General features: G+C 44.3%; 1 pseudogene; it reads left to right on the top strand.

The window, feature by feature from the left end:
* Positions 1-219: 219 nt before the first annotated feature.
* LOC111162142 overlaps positions 220-8747 on the top strand; it is a 74388-nt pseudogene continuing 65860 nt past the window's right edge.

The following is an 8747-nucleotide window of genomic DNA, read 5'->3' as shown; positions in this document are numbered from 1 at the left end:
TTCTTCCGCAGCCGTGCACACGGCCACACACGCACACATGATTTGTCTTGGGCCCGGTTCCCTTTGCCTGCCCCCCCAACCCCCAGAGGATGCCCTCCGCTCCCCAACCCCCTCAGGTGCACAGGGCCTTCTCCTCCTTGCCGCTACCCTCAAGACCGGCTTTCAGAAAAGAAACTTTCGGACTCATCTGCCTATGGTCTATCCGCCTGATAGGATACAATGGGGCTGCCCACCCAGGGGTACGGGTATTTTAACAGGGATCAAAGCTTTAAGCCAAAGGAACAGAGCTCTCCAAACTGTGGAATTCCAGGCATTCGCCAGTGGGAAGGGAGTGTTTAAACTGAGGGGCAATGAGGCCTTTTTTGGTGCACCTGAAATCACATCATGTAGACAGTTGCTTATACGTTGGACCGCTGCTGCCCCAGTCGACACCTCCCTAGCTGCACCTCTGCACTCCGTGGCACACAGCCACTTTGTCTCCCCTTCCCTTGCAGTGTATGACTCCTTTGTGGGGTGGAGAGGAGGGGAGGCGCCAGGCACACTGATCCCAATTCTCCCAAATGTATAAGCTATGATCAGAGAATGAATTATGGTCCTTTGGGAAAGAGTGTTCATTCATTCATCCCAGCCAGCAGGCCAGTGCAATGTAAATGGTAACTTTGTAAGTTGAAAGACTTAAAGCCATTTTGAAAATTGCATAATAATCCCAGGCAGAGTTTGGCTCCGTGTGTATGGAAAATTAATAGGGCCGGCTGAGATGCTTGCATTATGAGTTGTGGATGGATAGCCTCTCCTCAGACTGGGGACTATGCTCAGCCCTCAGTAAATCCACAAAATATACTGAGGTTCTTGTAAAGCTAGAGTCTGAGACTTGGGAGGGGGGGAACTATTGAAATTTTTATTTGTGGCATCATGTTGATTACTATAAATAAAAAATTATTCTGTTCTGTCTCTGTATGAGGGATATTGACCTAGATTCCTAACATATTTCTTCATACCCCTAGTCCATTGATTTTTTTTTTGATTGGGCAGATATAGTGTATCTATCTATAGCTAATATTTTGTCTCTCGCATAAGATATTTGGTTTTCTAAACAATTTAAGGGGTTTGTAGTTGGGTAGTTGAGACTATGGTAGCATTAAATCGAAAGTCTGGTGATGCCTGAAGCCTGGCTTTATGTGCCACATGGCAATTCACACATCCTTTGCTTTGGTTTGAATTACCGTGGCCCAAAAAACACAGTGTTTTACGTAATGTAATATATTTATTTTGTCGTATGGTGTGTAGAACCTATAAGTAATTTTACTGTGTTGTTTTTTTTTTCCCCCCTGGGTCTTTATGCTCTGGATCCTAGGTCTCCAGGAGGTCTACAGAGGACCTCCAACCTGTTGACCTCTCACGTTGTTTCCTTCCATCAGGGTCCTTTCTCATCCTCAGAGCTCCCTGAATTCCCAGCAATTTGGGGGAGGAAAATTGACAGCCACCACCACAGGGAGCAACTCGTGCTTTCTCAACCACCTCTCCCATCCCACTTCCCAAACCCCATCCACAGTTCTAAGTCTCGGGGAATTTCCAAAGTGGCAACTCTCAAGAAAGGGCCATCCCCACCACAGCCCTAACTCTATAGTCATCATAAAGACTATCTATCCATGAGGAACTGTGTTCCTGAGCAACAGAGTGGTGGGAGCCTGCTGCTAAAGGAAGGGGAGAGCATACCAAACCATTCTACCCTACCAGCTAAGCCCAGCGTCTGCCAAATTTGCGATACCAACACCTGGAGGAACCATTGTCTCCATCATGACTTGTAAGCTTTAGATGAGCGTGGGTTTTCATTACACTTCTCTATTTCCTCTAGTACAGCGCTACTCAAAGTGTGGTCTGTGTGCTTGTGCTGGTCCCTGCACTGCCGGCTTGTGCCAAATTTAAGTACAAAAAGGGAGAGTAAGCCTTTAGAAAATTTTATAGCATTTTGATACCGCAGCCACATGGAAGCCCATGATGAATTGGTCCCGCTGTTGAATCTCATAATTGTTTCAAAATGGTCCTGTATCTTGGTTTTATTTCTCAGTTTTTCTAGTCATTCATTTTTATTGTAGTTTCTCCAAGTATTTGTACACGTCAGATAGAAAATAAAAATAATATAAAATAAAGGAATCCTAAGATGGGCCCAGTGCCATGGTAGTCACTTCATAAATAGTTTTCAAATAAAGCCCTGTGATGCTTTTCTTTACAAAAATAAATCCCCACCTTCCCTACTTATAGAGAGTTCCTATTAAAATCACAACACATAAACACATTCCGGTAATACGTAGTCCATCTGAAGATAAATTTTGAACTAAAAGGTTTATCCTGCAAAAATTTCCCCATAGAAACATTCTTCTTCTCTGGCTCACTTTTACTCAGCAATGCTCAGAAGAGAGTAAATATAGTTTTCGTGAGATTTTGCGTCTTGGTAGATGTTGGTGTAAATTGCAAAACAGAAGTTGGACTCCACAGCTTTCATATTTTATTTTACCGATTATCCCCCCACCGCCAATTTTATATCATGTTTTCTGTTGTAAATAAAGGAGATGCAAGCCTGTGTACCAAAACATATCTTCTTAGAGCAAGATGATAAGATCCAGAGGGAAGTACTGCTTCCTTGGAATGCCTTCATCTCATTCATCCTTACAACATGTCAGAAACATAGCAAGTCTCCCCTGCCATAAATAAATTGCATGTCATTACTCAGAAGATTTAAGCTCTGTTGGATGTCTCCAGTCCTCCTCTAACTCCTGTTAAACTCATGGTTAATACCATATGGTTTGTTAGCAGCTTTTTGTCTGCTATTGTTCTGAAGCTGTTTTACGTGGGAGTATCCAGTCTTCCCAAATCGACTGGAATAATGGAAGGAACATGGGACTAGCAGTCTAAAGAGCTGGTTTCTAATTCTCGTTCTGCCACTCTGAGCATTGTGACCTTGGACCAGTAACTTAACATCTCTGAACCCACAGCTTCCTTAACTTCCAACTGAGGAAGGTGGTCTATATTCTCTCTAAGATTCCTTCCAGCTCTGAGTCTGTGTTTCTGTGACTTTGAACTCCTTAAAGGAAGGAATCTGACACTTCTATATGTCGCTTTGAGGATAGTACCTAGAGCATCGCGGACCCCCACATATGTGTAGAATGGATGCCTGAACGCAGCCCTCACAACACACACCCCAGCATTGGGGGTGTAATCTCCACAGGAGAGTCCTGAGAAATATTTGTTGGTCCGTCGGTGCTCTTCTTCATCCAAGTAGTGTGTGCAACATTTAGAATCGAATTTTTCTCCTAACGAGCAGCCCAGGCATGCTTGTTGTAAGCAATATTGCAAGAGTGGTGACACAAACAGACATACTTCGATTGTATTTTCTTTATCTCCGGAAATCTCAGTCAGAGATGTTTAGAATTACGTCATTAAAATTTTTAAGTGACTGGAGCTTTGATGTTGACTCCTGAAGATTGTAAAGTACTAAAGGTAAGAGACTATGTTTATCTAAATCTCGCTGCTTGGGGGGTCTAACAGGTTACTATATTGCCTGGAAATGATGGTAGTAAACTTTTAAGAGGGTTTATTATTAATTTTTCCCTGTCAAGAGACCTGTGTCAATCCTTTCTATGAAATCTTTCTGAAATGTCTTGCCTATTTCCCTGCCTTATTAAGCAAAGTATAGGAAATCTAACCTATTCTTGCTGCTTTGTTTGCTCATATTTAACTTGTGTACGAGGTTGTGAATATACAGAAATGGTGTTTCACTGGAGTCCAGTCTGTGCTGGACCCATGACACATCATGAAACTTGCTTTGTTAAAAACAAGCGCAACAAAAATCCCCTGTGATGATTTGTCCCTTCCTCTTTAATGTATGCTACCGAACATGTAGAGCTCCAAACCGTCCTGCATGAGTCTGCTTTTTACAAATTGTAATCCTGGAATGAAAGGCCCTTCCTGGGCTGTTCCTTTGCTGTCAATACTCGTCACTAGTAACTTCAACCACAGGTCAGTTTCATCCCGCTCTTTAGTTTACTTGCCTTAACTGATGTTGCAACACGGGGATCACAAGAGTCCCCGCAGCGTGGGGGAGTGAGTGTGGGTTCTGGAGGCAGAGAGTCCTGAGTCCAAATTCCAGCTCTGTTACTTACTAGCTAGGTGACCTTAGGCCAGTTGCCCTCCCAGTTGAGCCTTCACTTACAAAACAAGGATTAAAGGGGTGCCTGCGTGACTCAGTTGGTTGAGCGTGTGACTTCAGCTCGGGCTGTGATCTCGGGGTTCTGGGGTTGAGCGCCCCACATCAGGCTCCCTGCTCAGTGGGGAGCCTGCTTCTCCCTCTGCCTGCCGCTCCCCCTGCTTGTGCCCTCTGTGTGTCAAATAAATCAATAAATTCTTTTAAAAAACAAGAATTAAAAGCTTAACCTTGGTTGATGAATTGATGGGTAGATAAATTCATGTGATAACACAAATACAGTGTTAATATAGTGTTAATCGTAGAATACTGGTGTCCACTGCAATATTCCTTTGGCTTCTCCATATGCTAGGAGAAACATAACCTTGCAAGGTCTTTGCGAGGACTAGAGATAATATAGGTAAATTGTCTGGTACATTGTAGATATTCACATTATCTTATGAACTTGAAGAGTATTTCTTTTAAGGGCCATGGAAGCCAGGTTTTCTGTTTGCTTTTTGTTTTTAATATAGATTGCCTTATTTTTTTTTTTACAAACAACATTTATTGAACTGTCACTAGGTTCCAAGCACTGTTGATACAACAATTGGGGCAAAATTCTTACCCTCATGGTCCTTACCCAGTTTTGTTTTTAGCCACCAGAGTGATCAGGCCTAACTGAGATCTTGCATTTTTCCTTGCGAGTTCACTGCTGGGTTTGCCACAGTGCCAGCTTTGGGGTGTGCCAGATTATCAAGATTTTATAGGATTCAGAAGTTTGAGGGGAGCATGTGCTCTCAGAGGCTCTCCTTTAAGTACACGCTCTTGGCTCCAGCTCAACCCTCCAGCAGCCTCCCTTAAAGCAGGTCCAGTGCGGAGGGTACGATGGCCAGGCTACAGCCAGAGACCTGCCACAGGCCCAGGAATTCTCAGACACCGATTTGCCTTTCCATTTCCCAGGGCTTAACCTCTGTCATTTGGCCTCCCCAATTACAATTACATTTCCAGACCCTTTTTTTGGCCTTACCCTCAATTCCCAGCCTTCGTAATGGCTCGTATTTCCTGGATGTAACTACAGGAGCTCAAATTCACTTCTGAAAAAAAAAAAAAAAAAGGCTTTCAAACTTGAGCTTGCAGCCAAATCTACCCCAGTTTTAAACTCCACAGTTGTATTCACATACACTCATACCGTTTCTAATTTACTGCTGTACATAAATATCATGCTGTATTTACTTTTCTTTTTTTCTGCTCGATACTAGGCAACGAATTGACTCTTCTTTAGAGGAAAAAGGCCAATGATTTCTTGACAACTGGAAACAATGCCAGGCTTTCGGCGGATGGTCTATCTGTGCAGGGAAAACATTTCTCCCACATGTGGAAGGGAAAGTTCATCTTCCTCAGTGTAACTGCTCCTATGGCAAAAAGGTCATTTAATCACACGCCGGCAGCTAGACAAGATGATAATATAAAGCAGGATTCTGTGTGTTTCTAAACCATCTGGGGTTTATCAGATGCCCCTACAACACTCAAGAATGGGAAACCCTGAGACGGTTAAAGAGAAAAATCAAAGAATGAAGGATGGATTTGCCTATCGTCCCTTTGTCTCTTCTCACAGGCACTGTTTAATTCTTGACTCTGTGATGAGCAGATCAACAGAGCTCTTTCTCTGAGCCGTTGTGTTTGCACCTGAACCAGCCATGATTCTGAAATCCACGGGGAATATCTGTCTCACTTGAGTTTGTTTAATTGCACTATTAACGATGTACCTTTAACACACTCACAGCGTCGCTGATATTAACAGAACGTTAAGCCTGCCAAGTTTCCTTACCCCTGTACTAATCTTATTATGCGTTCTTCAAACTGAGGCAATATATCCATTCAGACCATCTTTTTTTTCTTAGAATTTGATCTTTCGGGGTGTTTACATCCAAGAAACAGGGATTAAAGTGATGGTGCCACGCAGGGTAATTTGGGGCCCTGACAACATGCCTCTGGATGTGAGAAGGAGGGGCCCGGTTTCCAGGACTGCCTAATCACCCCAGTTAACTTGTCTCCTTTCCAACTCTCTTACATTTGTTTTAAGCCTTCATGCTTCTCACAAAGGGCTTCCCCGTACCTTATCCGGATTGTTCTTCCCAACAGCCCCACGAGACAGACCGGACAGAAGTATTATTACCTCCATAACATTGATGAGAAAACCCCCGAGATTCGAAGACGTAGCGTGATGATCCCAAGATCCCATAGCAGGTCAGCCCCAGAGACGGGACCATAACCCAAGTCATTCCCCGTCCATTTCTAAAAGATAAAATAATTTAAAAACTCCCAACGAGCCATGTGGCAGTGGTTTAAAACCTAAATGTCATAGGCAAAAACTTTTGAATGTTATCCAGATGTCTTTGAAAGGCTCAGGGGAATCGATATTCACCTTCGAGAGCCAGGCCTGAAAAATGCCATGTTATGAGACACAATGCCAATTTAGGATTTACTAGATGAGAGAGAAAAGTCGGAGACCATATAGACTGGGCCAGGTTTCAGAACTGTTTTGCGTTGCTCTTCCCTTTACTGCAAACAATGACCTTTGCACAAGATAGAAAAGCTACAGTGTTGGTGATGGAAAAGCGAGTTCGTTGGTAACGATTCACTTGGAATTTGGGGGCGGGGGGGGGGGGTGGGGGGGCGCTGAAACTGGGAGATGTTTTGGAAATCACCTTGCAGTTGGATTTTAAATGTTTGGAGAACATTTTCCTCCTTGTACATGCAAAGCCTCAAGTGGTTCAGGGAAAGTCTGGCTCTGTTTTGCTTTCATCCTGTTATCAGAAAGGTAAATGAAATCAAAAGGAGAAGTCCGAATGAAGAAGCCTTTGAAAGCCTCTGAAATCGCACTTCCTCGGGCCAGTGGAATTTGATAGCTAATTACGGAGACTATCCATGATACAAAACTCAGAATTTCTCCGACTGTAGTAGTGATGCCTGCGTAAGGAGGGCCGCTTACATTCATTACAGGAAATCCACAGCTTCCCTGAGGAAAAGTGGTTCCACGGGTCAGAGTCAGGCCTCATGCTTGGAATTAGGGGGTACTGGTCTGGCCGAAGCCCTTTTTTCTACCTCGCCTTCACAGACTGAGAGGAGCACAGAATCCCTCCAAGGAGAGCTCCCCACAGGAAGGAAAAGTTAGCCTACGAGGGGGCTAACCCTATGAAGCTGACTTGCCAGGCCACCCAAGCAGTGAAGAAATTCGTGGAGAGAAAGAAAGAAAAGACCCACAGCCGTGAGCCGAGCCAGCTGGGAGGGATGTTATTACTTTATTTCTGTTTTCTTAACTATGTGTGTGTGTGTGTGTGTGTGCGCGCGTGTGTGTGTGTGCGTGCGCGCACGTGTGTGTGTGTGTGCACGTGCATGTGCGTGCGTGTGTGTTGAGGATTGATTGCAGAAAAATGTCCGAATCCACGGCCCTCAAGATGGAAACTTTTGTTGATATAATTTCTCCTAACTTTGCTACACCTTTCTTCCCGTCCACTCCATTTCCCCAGTGGCTATCAAGAGCTGTATATGTCTGACCACAAAACATCCAGTCAGTTCAAGTCAAAAATGCAGCCAGCCATCTGGATTGACTCAAGCTCTGTCTACACACACCAATTGGCTTGGGGGTAAAAAAATGTAATTCAGTGGAACAACTGGTTATTTTTAAAACAACGAGTTGAATTCAGACAACCATCCAATTAGTTGATTTCAAAATGCCCGTTTGGCGACATGAAAAGGTTTTGTGTTTTTTTTTTTTTTCCAAAGGGCCTTGTGTGTGCATAAACAACCTGAACGCTATTCAATTGACGAGCTATTTTAGAATCAAGTAGATAACGCCAAAGCAGCCGGCCTCTGTTTATAAAGGGAAAACCTGTTAGAGTAGCAGTCCAGCAAGCACTCCAGAGGGTGACACCTTCTGTGGCAAGGATGAAGTCTGTCCCTCAACAGCGGGGTGGACATAGCCCTCTTTGTTGCGTGAGCACCTCTTTCCTTTTTTACAGAAACCTCCCGTGTGCCTTCTTCCTGGCCGTGCCGCAGATTCAAACAAACTCAGAGGCAAAGGGGCTTGTGTTCGCTCTCGCCACAGAACATTCCCGAACGCACTCCAAGACGTGAGCTCGATTCTCTCTCGCCTTTCCCGGGGTTCGGCCTCTCTCCGGGCCCCCCACGGAAGGCTCCTGGGGGCCCTTCACCCCACTCCAGAGTGAGCTGGGTCAGTGGAAACTACAGAGCTCTGTCTCTTGAGTTCCCCCACCGCCCCCCGAAATGTGAAAGTTCTTTTTCCTGTGTCACATGGCTAAGAAATGATTTAAGCAAAAAAGGGGGGCCGAAGAAGGTCTCCTCCTGAAGAGAATTTTATTTGCACTCCCCATGCTTTGTCATAAAGGGCATTGAACCGTGCTAATCATATAAGAAGTTTTAAAGAAGCTCTCTTTTTCACATTAGGCTTAAAACATCACCCCTGACGTGGTGCTGATGGCTGCCTTAGAAAAGATTTCTTTGACATCCAAGACACAAAGGACTTCAGCAAACGCTTGGAGTTAAA

This window comes from Enhydra lutris, unplaced genomic scaffold (genome assembly GCF_002288905.1).
Source record: "Enhydra lutris kenyoni isolate GAN:26980312 unplaced genomic scaffold, ASM228890v2 scaffoldscaffold89, whole genome shotgun sequence".
NCBI lineage: Eukaryota > Metazoa > Chordata > Mammalia > Carnivora > Mustelidae > Enhydra > Enhydra lutris.
The sequence above is the reverse complement of the archived record's forward strand: the minus strand, read 5'-3'. Positions and strand labels throughout refer to the sequence as shown.